The sequence below is a fragment of the Bubalus bubalis genome, chromosome 3 (genome assembly GCF_019923935.1).
Source record: "Bubalus bubalis isolate 160015118507 breed Murrah chromosome 3, NDDB_SH_1, whole genome shotgun sequence".
Classification (NCBI taxonomy): Eukaryota; Metazoa; Chordata; class Mammalia; order Artiodactyla; family Bovidae; genus Bubalus; species Bubalus bubalis.
Window position 1 is genome coordinate 124,016,946 of NC_059159.1, and position 14,146 is coordinate 124,031,091.

General features: G+C 42.8%; 1 long non-coding RNA gene and 2 pseudogenes across 1 annotated transcript; 1 reads left to right on the plus strand and 2 right to left on the minus strand.

Annotated features, from left to right (window-relative positions):
• Nucleotides 1-411: 411 nt before the first annotated feature.
• Nucleotides 412-2,154, minus strand: LOC123332866. Its single transcript, XR_006549996.1, has 3 exons — nucleotides 2,106-2,154; nucleotides 1,660-1,725; nucleotides 412-1,284 (listed from the first exon to the last, which is right to left on the minus strand). It is a non-coding gene; the product is annotated as an uncharacterized LOC123332866 (long non-coding RNA).
• A 1,869-nt stretch (nucleotides 2,155-4,023) lies between these two features.
• On the minus strand, nucleotides 4,024-13,015 carry LOC102391574 (annotated as a pseudogene).
• LOC102408566 lies at nucleotides 9,059-10,132 on the plus strand (annotated as a pseudogene).
• Nucleotides 13,016-14,146: the final 1,131 nt, after the last annotated feature.

The following is a 14,146-nucleotide window of genomic DNA, read 5'->3' on the forward strand; positions in this document are numbered from 1 at the left end:
AGCAAAAACATGTTGAAGCTGGGCACGGTCATTGTACCTTCAGATCTAGCCTTCCTACATTCCAGATCTCCAAAGGGATGTCCCTAACCCCTCCCTGCCACCCCCCATTCCCCACCAGTTTAGCATCAATCAGAAACCAGGCATTCTCCTAGACTTCTCCCCTTCTCCCACTCACGTCAATAGATCAATCACCAGATTCTGACAGAGACAACCTCAGGCCAGCTCTTGCGTCTGGCCACCTTTCTCCATCCCATTGCTGCTGTCTTAACTCAGATTTTTACCATTTCTTGTCCCGTCCTTTGTTACAGATTCCTATCTGTTCAGGGGTAATCTTAACTGATGATCCTTAAATGCAGTCTGATCATTTTAGCACTTTGAAATATTTACCATCTCTCCATACTCTCAGGATAAAGCATAAACAGTTTAACATGATATTCAACCCACCTTTCTGGGATCACTCTTCTCCAGGTGCTTCATGCTCCAGCCACATGTCATGACCACCTGGCCTTTGTTTATATCAGCTTTTTGTATAAAGTTCTCTTTCCTGGCTTTTTTTTTTTTCGCTTGTTTGTTTTTTAGATTTTCAGAAAGATTGATCAGAAAGTGCAGAGTTCTCACACACACACAACCCCCTCCAGTTTCCCCTGTTATTTACATCTTGTGTTAGTGTAATATATTTTCCCGCAACTAATGAACCAATGTTGATACATTATTATTAAGTCCATAGTTTACATTAGGGTTCACTCTTTGTGCTGTACATTCTGACAAATGCATGGTGACATGTTTCCACTATTACTGTATCATACAGAACAATTTCACTGCCCTAAAAAGCCCCTGTACTCTTCCCTTTAATCCCTCAAAACCAGGTCAAAATCTATCCATCTTTTAGGATCTTATGTAGATACTACCTCCTCCAGGAAACTTTCACTAATTCTATCGACTGAAAATATTTACTCTCTTCTCTTAATAATCAGTAGCATATATGGCACATCTTTTCCATCCTGGGTGCTATACCAATCCTCTCTCTCTCTTCCATATACCAACTCTGCTGGATAGATTCTAACTTCCAGATGAAGAAACAGAGGCTCCTTTATTGAAATGACGTGCTTATGACCTTACAACTAGCAAGTATGAAGATTGAGATGTGAACCCAGGTCTGTTTACCTCCAGACCCGCCAAGAGGCCTTTTCAAGTCCTTGACCTCATTCACTGTTTGGTTTCCACCCTGGACTGAGAACTTGAGTTCAGGTGCAATCTCTGGGTCCTTAGAATCCAGCACAGAGCCTAAAACAGATCAAGGTTTTAAGGTAAATGTGAACAGATTGAAAAGTATTTTGTTCATCGGAATTCTGATAAACTACTAGTTGGAAGTGCCAAAGGAAAAAATCCAGAGTCTTTGGTCTGTCTGCAGGAAAAATTTGCCCCATTCACTCCAGCAAACGCTCTGGGCTGAGCCTCTTGAGTGAACCTGTTAATTCCAGTGACAATGACCTGAAGTTGTGTGTGAGTCTGTTAGTGCGGGAGGATCCCTCTCCCCTACTCCTAGGACACTCTTAGGAGGGAAATGGACTCCTTTCATCTCAGCCTGGAGAGGGCTGGAGAGGCCCAGCCTTCCCGCTGGGCTCTGCTGGAGATGGGCCAGGCCCTGAGTGTGCTCACGTGTGTGCACTTGAACTCCAGCATCTTCTCTTCTTCACAATCACACCACCAGATGCGTAGTTCTCTCTGCGAATGCAATTTATATGTCTGAACATGAACGGAGGATTTGTGAGCCTTCAAGGCTGGGGCTTTGGAAATTACCTCGGCAGGCCAGGGCTGCTGGGTAGAGACCTAGGGTTTTAGGAGACTTTGGGGGAATTATTTTCAAAGGTGCTGAGGCTCCTCCTGGCGGGAGGAAGGGCCATCCCCATTCCACATCCTCCCCCAGGCCCTTCCTAGGGTCCGTTTTGAAACAAACCCAATAAGACTTTCTGGTTTAACAGTGATCACGAGGGAGCTACACAACGTGGGAGAACAAAGGCTCATTTACCAGGTCAGCTGGGCAGGGAGTGAGGGGAAACGGGAGCGGGTCGAGCTTGGGCTCCCGTCCAGTATTGGGCACTCACCAGCTGGAAGCATCAGTCAAGTTTTAAATCTCCGCCTCAGCGCCTACCTGAGGAGGTTGAGAGGGATAAAAAATGTACACCAGGAGGCTGTCTCATTTTGCAAAAAGACGCAGGCTTTTGTATCTGCAAAATTTGTATGGTCTCAGGCAAGCTATTTCACCTCTCGGAGTCTCCTTTGTGTTATTTGTAAATTTGGAAATAATAATGGTTACCCTGCAGGATTGTTTTTTATTATTATTGTATTTAATTTTTCTGCTGCAGCATGTGGGATCCTAGTTCCCTGACCAGGAATCACACCTGCACCCCTTGTGTTGTAAGTGCAGAGTCTTAATAACCACTGGACCACCAAGGAGGTCCAGTGCAGCATTGCTTTGAGGGACTAAATGAGATAGTATGTAGGAAGTGCCCAGAGTAGCGCTGGTACCTAATAAGGGTTCAGCATCAGCTGCCTTCTCTCTCTTTGGCATGTCAGTCACGCTCTCCCACCCACTCCAGGGCCTCAGCCACCACCTCTGTCTGAAGTGCTCCTCACTCACCTAACACAGTGCTCCAACCCCCATCATCTCTCTTGACTGACAATCCTGAGTCGATTTTCTCCCCACTTGAGGGGACCTTATTGCCTTCTGTTCTGCCTACAAAAGGCTCTTTCTGAACCGTTTTGACCATGTCTTTTTCCTGCTTATAAAACCTCTTACGACTTCCCTTTGCCTACACGATAAAACCTAACCTCCTTTCCACCTTTCACCTTTCCAGTCTTGCTTTATCTTGCTTTAAGTAGATGTCATACTGCTGTATCAGGTCCGGTGACTGTGGCTCCCTGTTTTAAGCATCTGTTATCCCTGTTTCTTGGGTGTCATTGATCTTTCTCCCTCCCAAGTTGAGGATGGTTTCTGTACTGAATTTTGAAGATGATGATTTCTTGACCTAGTTTAAGAAAGTATTCTATGGAAAAACAAAAAAAAACATTTTTTTCTTTATACCTCAGAAGCCACCTGAGTTTTGCCATGGATTTATTCACTGTTTTCCTATGAGCCAGCTGTAGAAAGATCAGAACATCCCATTTCTTTGTAATTTCCCTGTGCTGAGTTGCAGGCCTGGAAAATGATAGATGCCTAAAATTGATCAGGGTAATCGATGCTACGTGAAGTATTTACACATGATGGATGTATCATCTGCCAGATGTGAGTCTTGGCAACGGCTTGCTTGTTTATAAAACCCCAGAGATCTCATTTGTATTAGTGACTAATGTTTGCACATGGAGCTGTTTGCAGTGTTTTAGAAATGACTATTTATTCGACATGCCCACCTTTCTCCTTTACTTTCCCATTTATCACAAGCCTTGCTGCTCCTTCCTACATAACAAAATTAGGGTTTTCTTCAACCTTATTTCTCCTTGACCTTGCTGATATATGGGGGTGTTTTCACTTTGCATTTCCAACTGGGCTTCCATTTCCCCTCTCCCTCTAATTAAAAACTTATGTGTTGTTGGTATTATCTCCTGAGGCTCTGACTACTCATTACCCATTACTGTACCTACAAATAAACTCTAACACCCCTCATATGGCATTTAGAATCCTCCCCAACCTGGCCTCTGCTGATCTTTCCAGCTGTATGTCTTACTGAGGATCCCAGCATTGGACAGGGATATTCTTGTAAGTGACAGAAACGTAGCCTGCCTGACCAGCTTATTCCCACAGAAGTATTTATTGTAAGATCCCTGTCTATGAAGAAAGATCTGCCTGAATGAGCGCAGTTCTGGGAATCTCAAAGACAGGAACCAGGGTCTCCAAGATTATCATTAACTACCATAACACCATTTCTGCTTCCTCTCATTTTTGCTTGTCTTACATGTCATTCTCTCCTGCAGATAGGTTTTCCTACACCTGGCAAGCAATAAGGCCACTGTCAGCTGAACTCCTCAATCGGGAAAGTACACCTTTTCCCAGTTGCCCTGGGGGAGGAACTCTGAGTGGCCTGGCTTGGGCCCCTTATATTCCTGGGTGAGTCTCACTAGCTGGGGCATGAGGAGTGATAACTGGCCCAGCCCGCATTGCTGGCCTGACTCTGAGGCCAGGAGGGCAGTGCTGGCTCCTAGACAAAGGGAGTGGGGGGGTGCACTGGGCACACAGAACTCCATGGCTGCTGCTGCTGCTGCTAAGTCGCTTCAGTCATGTCCCACTCTGTGGGACCCCATAGATGGCAGCCCACCAGGCTCCCCCGTCCCTGGGATTCTCCAGGCAAGAACACTGGAGTGGGTTGCCATTTCCTTCTCCAATGCATGAAAGTGAAAAGTGAAAGTGAAGTCGCTCAGTCGTGTCCGACCCTCAGCGACCCCATGGACTGCAGCCTTCCAGGCTCCTCCATCCAAGGGATTTTCTAGGCAAGAGTACTGGAGTGGGGTGCCTACCATTCCTATTTCCTGGACTAGCCACAGTGTGTGTTCCATTCAGTAACAACCGGCACTCTGTGCCAGGTTCCTAGCCCTTCCTAGCTCAGTCACCTGAGCTCACAGTCTGGTGGAGGAAACAAATACTCAACAGGTCATTACAATGCAGAGTGTAGTGTGCGGCGATAGAGACAGACTCAGAATGCTGTCAGAGCACAGGCGGGAGGCCTTGGACTCAACCTGTCTCAGTCAAGGAGACTTCTTGGAAGTCTTCTTTTGGAAGAGTGACAGGAGCCTGAGAATACCAGATTCTTACAGAACAGCAGGAGGGAATGAGGTAATGAGGGAGGGAAGGGCATTCCAGGTGAACAACTGTGTGAGGGCCCAGAAGTATAAGGGATTCAGGAAGGAGGAGCTGTGGTGATGGTGATGGGGGCAGGGGTTGGGAAAAGTGGGTAAGGCTCTTAAATGCTCACTTCTGGCTTTGTCTCCCCTTCTCCCCCTGAACTGAACTCCAGCTTTCGCCTTCAAGACGAACCTCTAAAGCTGTCCTGTCTTTGAATCTGGAGATAGTGAACTACAGCTTATCACAGCTTCCTCGGGGACTCTGCAGTGTCTCAGGTGCCTCTCTGTTAGACTTCTGTTCTGCCTCCTTTCAGTTATTTATTTACATATCTGAGGTCCTTTATCGCATCAAAAGACCCTTGGATGCAGTAACCACGCCCTAAATGTCCTTCTCTCTCACACAGCATGGCTTAGCACAGGTCCTTGTTCATTATCCAAAAAATAATTCTTGAATTGTGATCACTTGGCTAATTGGGCATTTTCCCCCCTTGGGATCAACTAGCAAAATTCCATTGGCTTCATGTGAGTAGAAAGAATCTTTAAAATTATCTATCAACATTTTATCAGCATAGCCAGTGTTTTTTTCTTCTGCCAAAACAAAAAGAGCTTTATAGATTTTAGTGATTATAAAGTTGATACATATGCATATATATAATGTAAGTAATACATAAAAGCGTTAGAATAAATTTAAAACTACACAGGATTCCATCTCCCAAAGGCAACCACTGTTGATATTTCAGATAACAACTTTCCAGACATTTCTCTATAAATCCAGCTGTAAATAACATATCACTTTGTAAGAAGGTAGTTCAAAATACAACATAAGCTAAGTTTCAGAGTTATAAGTTTAAAATAATTTAATAGTTGAGTAAAATTTTTTTTCTAGATTATCTAAATGAATTCTTGATGTTCTCTGAGGGATTAAGCAACCACTCAATATTTGTTTTGGAAAGTTCTACCTGCTCTTTCTCATTGAAGTATAATTTACATACCATAACATTCACCCTTTTAAAGTGTATAATTCAGTAGATTTTAGCAGGCTCACAGACTGTACAACTCTCACCAGAACATTTCATCATCCCCTATACCCTTTAGGCCATCACTCTCCATTCATCTCTCGCTTTAGCCCCTGGCAACCACTAGTCTCTCTATCTCTATGGATTTGCCTATTTTGGACATGCCATAGAAATGGAATCCTATAATGTGCTGTACTTGGTGTCTAGTTTCTATCATGTAGCATAAGTGTTCAAGGTTCATTGCGTTCTAACAAGAATCAGTAATTCAGTCCTTTTTAAGGCTGAATAATATCATATTGTATAGATATACCATATTTTGCTTATCCATTCATCAGTTGATGGACATTTGAGTTGTTTCTACTTTTTGGCTATTATGAATAACATTGTAGTGAACATTCATGTAAAAGTTTTTATCTGAACATATGTTTTCACTTCTCTTGGTAGTATACCCAGGAGTAGAGTATATGGTCATATGGTAACTCTTTGCATAATGATTTAAGAAACTGCCAAACTATTTTCTAAGGCAGTTGTATCCTTTTACATTCCCACTATCTATGTATAAATTTATGATTTCTCTACACCCTCAACAACAGTTGTTATTGTCTGTCTTTTCTATTATGACCATTCTAGTGGTCATAATAGAAAAGACAGTGGGTATGAGGGGCTTCTCCAGTGGCTCAGCTGGTAAAGAACCTGCCTGCCAAAGCAAGAGATACAAGAGATGTGGGTTTGATTCCTGTGTCAAGAAGATCCCTTGGAGGAGGAAATAGCAACCCACTTCAGTATTCTTGGGGGCTTCCCTGGTGACTCAGTTGGTAAAGAATCTGCCTGCAATGCAGAAGACCTGAGTTCAATCCCTAGGTGGGGAAGATCCCCTGGAGAAGGGAATGGCAACACACTCCACTATTCTTGCCTGGGAAATCCCCGGACAGAGTGGCTTCAGTTCAGTTCAGTTCAGTCACTCAGTCGCGTCCGACTCTTTGTGACCCCATGAATCGCAGCACGCCAGGCCTCCCTGTCCATCGCCATCTCCCGGAGTTCACTCAAACTCATGTCCATCGAGTTGGTGATGCCATCCAGCCATCTCATCCTCTGTCGTCCCCCTTTCCTCCTGCCCCCAGTCCCTCCCAGCATCACAGTCTTCTCCAATGAGTTAACTCTTTGCATGAGGTGGCCAAAGTACTGTAGTTTCAGCCTCAGCATCATTCCTTCCAAAGAACACCCAGGGCTGATCTCCTTCAGAATGGACTGGTTGGATCTCCTTGCAGTCCAAGGGACTCTCAAGAGTCTTCTCCAACACCATAGTTCAAAAGCATCAATTCTTTGGCACTCAGCTTTCTTCACAGTCCAACTCTCTTCACAGTCCATACGTGACCACTGGAAAAACCATAGCCTTGACCAGAGGGGCTTGGCAGGCTACAATCCATGGGGTCACAGAGAGTCAACATGACTGAGCCATTAACACCTTCACTTTGGGAGTACTCTAGGGGCTCAGATGGTAAAGAATTTGCCTGCATTGTGGGAGACCCAGGTTTGAACCCTGGTCTGGGAAAATCCCCTGGGGAAGGAATGGCAACCCACTCCAGTATTCTTGCCTTGAGCATTTAATGGACAGAGGAGTTTAGTGGGCTACAGTCCATGGGATCACAAAGAGTCGGACACGACTGAGTAGCTAACACACTCAGTATTCTTGCCTGGAAAATTCCATGGACCAGAGGAGCCTGGCAGGCTACATTCCACCAGGCCACAAACAGTAGGACACAACTGAATGCACGTGAGTGCTCAAATACACATGCACACACACATACACACACACACAGAGTGAGTATGAAGTAGTATTTCACTGTAGTTTTGATTTGCATTTCCCTAATAATTAATAATATTCATGTGTTTATTGGCAGTTTATATATCTTCTTTAGAGAAAAGTTTATTTCTTCAAGTCCTTTATCCACTTTTTGTTTGGGATATTTATCTTTTTATTGCTGAGTTTTAAAAGTTCTTTAAAAATTCTGGATACTAGACCTTTATCAGATACAGGATTTGCAAATATTTTCTCCCATTCTGTGGCTTATCTCTTTAGTTTCTTGATACTATCCTTTGAGAAGCAAACATTTTTAAGTTTGATGAATTCTAATTTGTTATTTTTCTTTTGTGGCTTGTGTTTTAGGTGCCATTCTAAGCAATCACTATCTAATACAAGGTCATGAAGATATACACCCATATTTTATTATAATTGTTTTATAGTTTTAGCTTTTACATTTAGATATTTAGATATGAGTTAATTTTTGTATGTGGTATGAGAGAGAGGTCCAACTTCATTCTCTTACATTTGGAGATCTTGTTCGAGGACCATTTGTTGAGAAAACTATTTTTTTCCCCATTGAACTGTCTTGAGGAAAATCAACTGATTATAAATATATGGGTTTATATCTGAACTCTCAATTCTATTCTATTGATCAATAGGTCTACCCTTATACTAGATCCAAGTGGTCTTGATTAGTATAGCTTTGTAATAAATTTTAAAATTAGGAAGTATAAGCCCTCTAACATTTTTCTTCCTTTGCAAAATTGTTTTGTCTATTCTGGATCTCTTACATTTCTCTATGAATTTAAGGATTAGATAGTTTCTTAAAAACAAACAATCCAGCTAGATTTTGGTAGGGATTGAGTTGAATCTATAGATTAATTTGAAGAATATTGCTATTTTAAGTTCATGAACATGAGATTCTTTGTATTTATTTAGCTCTTAATTTCTTTTAATGATGTTTTAGAATTTCAGTGTGTGGATCTTAAATTTCTGTCTTGAATTTATTCCTAAATGGTTTATTCTTTCAGTACAACTGCACATGGAGTTGTTTTCTGAATTTCATTTTTGGATTCTTCATTGCTAGTATACAGAAACAGAACAGTATTTTGTATGTCGATCTTGTATCCCACAGTCTTGCTGAATTTATTAGTCTAAAAGTGTGTGTCTGTGAATTTCTTAAGATTTTCTTTATATTAGACTAGCCATCTGATAGTTTTACTTCTTTCTTTCCAGTCTGGATGTCTTTTATTTCTGATTTTTGCCTAATCGCCCTGGCTAAAAACTCCATTACAATGCTGGGAAATATTAAGAGAAAATCCTTATTTTGGGAGAAGGCTTTCAGGCTCTCACCATGAAGACTTTTTCTCATTTTAATGTTTGGCAATTTCTTCAGATAAAAATCCTATTTCCTAAAAGTTTTCAGATTATCTGCATTTAAAATGTCTGGAGAGGCGGCTCTCATGGAGGCAGCTAGCGCGAGGCTGTGGAGCGCTGAGCCGCGCGTCCTGCCCTGTGCTGCCCAGACTAGCAAACAATACAGTCAAGATGGCTAAAGGTGATCCCAAGAAACCAAAGGCAAGATGTCTGCTTATGCCTTCTTTGTGCAGACATGCAGAGAGGAACATAAGAAGAAAAACCCAGAGGTCCCTGTCGATTTTGCTGAATTTTCCAAGAAATGCTCTAAGAGGTGGAAGACCACGTCAGGGAAAGAGAAGTCGAAATTCGATGAAATGGCAAAGGCGGATAAAGTGCGCTATGATCAGGAAATGAAGGATTACGGATCAGCTAAGGGAGGCAGGAAGAAGGACCCTAATGCCCCCAAGAGACCACCGTCTGGATTTTTCCTATTCTGCTCTGAATTCCACCCCAAGATCAAGTCTACAAACCCTGGCTTCTCTATTGGAGATGTGGCAAAGAAGCTGGGTGAGATGTGGAATAACTTAAAGTGACAGTGAGAAGCAGCCATACATCAACAAGGCAGCAGAAGCTGAAGTATGAGAAGGATGTCGCAGACTCTAAGTCTAAAGGGAAGTTTGATGGCGCCAAGGGTCCTGCTAAAGTTGCCCGGAAAAAGGTGGAAGAGGAAGACGAAGAGGAGGAGGAGGAGGAGGGAGAGGGTGAATTAAAACAAACAAACAAACCTGTTGATCTGTCTCCTTGTGAATACCTTAGAGTAGGGAGTGCCTTGATTGACACACCTCTCATCCAAGAGGTGTCTGTTGCCCTCATTATGTTTAATTACCCAGTTGGATCATGATCATGTGTAGTCCCTCAAAGTGCTCTAGCAATTGTCAGTGGTTTACATTAAGTGGCCATGGGTGTCCAGAGCACCTGGAAACTGTTTCAAAGTTGTGCATATTTCCAAACATTTTTAAGGTGAAAAGGCTCTCGTGTTCTCCTCACTCTGTGCACATTGCTGTTGGTGTGACAAGGCATTTAAAGATGTTTCTGGCATTAAAAAAGAAATTTCTAAGGTGGTGTGTTAATTCTATGGTCATTGGCTAGAAATCCCGAGTTCCCAACTGTACATATCTATAGTCTGTAAAAAGAACAAAGCAACCGAGACACACTCTTGATGCTCCTTGCTTGGTATGGAGGCTGTGGGGGCAATGCCTTCTGGAGGGGCGGTAGCTCAGGGCCTGCACTGTGGGGCTGGACCTGTGGACACTGCAGTGGGCATCCATTTAGCTTCAGATTGTCTTGTTTTTGTATACGGTGACATAGCATCCTGCTGCCATTCTTAGCTGTGGAAAAGGCAGGGGAGTGGGGCGGTGGCGGTGTCAGCAAGCATGACAAGTGTTTTGGATCCTTTTTAGTTGAAGTGCGGTAGTTTTAAAATGTTTTTTGTTTTTTTTTTTTTTTTGTTTTTTTTTTTTTTAAACAAACTGTAGAGCTGTTCATTGTCAGCAAAGCCAAGAGCCACTGCACCAGTGGAAGTTCAAGAACCTTCTGTACTAAACACAATCTGCAATGTTGTTATTTTTTTTTTTTGTATGTTTAGAATGTTGAAATGTTCTTGAAGTTAAATAAACAGTCTTACATTTAAAAATAAATAAATAAAGTGTCTGGAATCTCGAGGCTATAGCCTTGGTACTGCTGCCCGCTCTCGCTCCAGGGTCTGCTTGATGACTGCCTCCTGCGAGCAGCGCCGCCCCCCACCCTCCCCCGCCGCCTGTGCTTGATGCAGCTCTGTAACTCAATCTGCTGCAGCTCGCTACTGAATTGATTCAAATACCTTTCAATTAATTCACAAGCATCTCTTTGAATATCCCACTTTTTTGAGGTTCAAGATGATTTTGAAACCACTGCAGTTTTTCACCAATAAGGTTGAGATCCAACACCTTTTCATTCTTCAGTTTTCCCTTTTTTTTCTTGTTTGTGGGCCTCTTAATTTGAGTTGCTTTTTTACTGTATGTATGGATGACTTTTTTCTTGTCCTACACTTTTTCCATTTGGTGCTTTAGGCTAAAAGAAATGTAAGTTAAAACTTCTGGATTTATTTGGTGGTTCAGTGATCGAGAATCCGCCTGCCAATGCAGGGACACCGTAAAAATACATGCTCCAGGAAGATTCTACAGGCCCCGGGGCAACTAAGCCCACAAGTGGCAACTGTTTAAGCCCCTGGACCTAGAGCCTGTGCTTGTGATAAAGTCCTCATGGTGAGGGAGCTCTAGATCTCCGACTCACATGCCTGCACTCACCTTTGGTGGCAGCGGCAGTTCACAAGGTGACTCGCTCTTTTTTAATTCACTTAAAAAAAATTTCTCTTCTTCAGTTGAATCACCTCAATTGACCTAACTGCAAGTTTGCTGATTCTTACTTCTGCCTGCTCAATTCTGCTGTTGAGTTCCTTTAGTAAATGTTTTTATTTTGGTTATAGTGTTAATACTTTTCAACCTCAAATTTCTATTTGGTGTGTCTTTATAATTTCTATCTCTTTATTGTTATTCTCTATTTGCTGAGACATTATTCTCATTCTTTTATTTAATTCTTTAGATATTGTTTCTTTGCCTTCTTTGAACATAATTGTGTGTGTGTGTGTTAGTTGCTTAGTCGTGTCCAACTCTTTGCAACCCCATAGACTGTAGCCCACCAGGCCCCTCCGTCTGTGGGATTCTCCAGGCAAGAACACTGGAGTGGGTTGCCATTTCCTTCTCCAAAAGGAACTATAGAAAGAAAGAAAGTCAAGTCGCTCAGTCATGTCCGACTCTTTGCGACCCCATAGACTGTAGCCTACCAGGCTCCTCCATCCATGGAATTTTCCAGACGAGTACTGGAGTGGGTTGCCATTTCCTTCTCCATGAACATTATTAAAAAAGCTAAGTTAAAATAACTGGGTTTCCTCAGGTAGAGTTTCTATTGATTTTCAATCGAAGCATATTGTATCATATGCTTCACTATATGACACAGTCTCTCTTTTTCTTTTCATATCTTCTATTTTTTTGTTGTTATTGAAAACTGGACATACCTAATAAAATAAAAAGCAACTCTGGAAATCAGATTTTCCCCCCATCCTCAGAATTTGTTTCTGCTATTCCCTGGAGTGTGTCAGGGCACATTTCCTGATATGCCTTTGTATATCTGATTGTTTTAGCCCTGCCCTAACTAGAGCTCTCATCTGCATTCTGACTCTCCCTTCTGAGTCTTGCAGGCAACCCAGGCACATACAAATATTGGGATTTCTTGTTACCCAAGATTCCTCTGTGGTCACAGCACATTTTCACATGAGACACTTTGGATTAACTTCAAGATTTGTCTTGACATTTGGCTGAAAACTTGCTCCAGCTTTGGCTTCTGTGACAAAGACTCTATTTATTCTCCCTCTTCCTCTTTCTGCTCCTCTTTGACTCTTTACTGGGCTCATCGTCTTGCTTGGGGTTTGCCATACTCTTACTTTTCTCTTTCTCCTCTCCAAATGTATCTAGTCTTCTTCAACTGTCTCCTCTCTGTAGCTCTTCCATGATGAAGTTGGAATGCAGTGATAATGAGAGTAAGCTTTGGAGTCAGCCAGACCTGGGTTTGATATCTGGCTTGGACATTTACAAGCTGGGGAATCTTGGACAAATTTATTTACAGCTCCATTTCTCAGTTTCTCATCTATCTAATAAGGATAATAATTATACTGCCTCAAGGAGTTTCATGAGGCTTAAAACCTTCATGTGCTCATGATAGAGTAAGTGCTCAAAAAATTAGCTTTGGGGTTCTACCGTCACTTAGACTCAGTCTATCCAAACCAAGCTCATAATTTCACTCCAAATAAACCCTCTGTCTTCCATGCTCTCCAGCCCTCTAGTCTCCTCACTTTGTGAGTCACCTGTAATCTGGACTTGTTCACTAAGACGATGACTTCCCACATGGATCTAATATCACCAGAGCTTTTGAATGCCCAGTTTTTTGTTTTCTTTATTCTTGGAGCATCATTCACTTAATCCTGCTAACTTTTCTTTCAAAATATCCCTCTCCCTATCTTTTCTTTCTGCCTTCACTGACTTTGCTCTAGCTCCACCCTCATTGAACTCTGAGTAGAGTGACACTCCCTGATACCACAGCTTCCTATCTGCCTCACAGGAGCTAGATTCCAGGCAGCTTCCTGTGGTCCCTGTGGCTCTTGTCCTTTTTTCTGGCAAGGTGGAGCCACACACTAGCCAGAGAAACTATGGGAGGGGGTTAACTGTGGGATTTGAAGGCAGGAGTTCTTGATTCTAGACGAAGCTCCGCCATGGACTTACTAGAGAACCCAGGCAAGCCCTTCGTGTTCTTTGGATCTTGGTTTCCCAATCCATGCAGTGGGGATGCAGAATTGAACTGTTTTGAGTGCTCCTGCCAGCTCTGATGTATGCTGATTTATCACATGTGATTTCTTTCACATGCCAGGCTCGTTCATGGGGCTTCTGAGATATTGTTCTTCATTCTTTCTCTACTTTGATAGACTTGTCTTCTAGGGCAAATTCTCCTTTGCCAAGTTTTATTCAGACCTCATTTCCTGCCCCTGACTCACTCTTGGCTCCTTCCCCTACCCTGTAGCCTAGGGTGTGTATGCTGATACACAAATTTACTCTGATTGTTGGCGCAGCTTCTACTTCTGTTGTCACTTGGTCTTTCCAGAGAACCTCTGCATTATGCCTCTCCTATTCCATCCAGCTGCTACACTGATACATACAGGACTTCCCTGGTGGCTCAGATGGTAAAGTGTCTGCCTACAATGCAGGAGACCTGGGTTTGATCCCTGGGTCGGGAAGATCCCCTGGAGTAGGAAATGGCAACCCACTCCAGCATTCTTGCCTGGAAAATCCCATGGACAGAGGAACCTGGTAGGCTACGGTCCAAGGGGTTGCAAGAGTAGGACACGACTGCATGACTTCGCTTTCACTTTCGCTACACTCATGGCCTGTGGGCTCTTTCTAAAGCATAAATTGGAACTTGTCACCACCTTGCTGAAAAACCTTCTGTGGCTCCGCACATCCCCAGAATAAAGTTTATTTCCTGA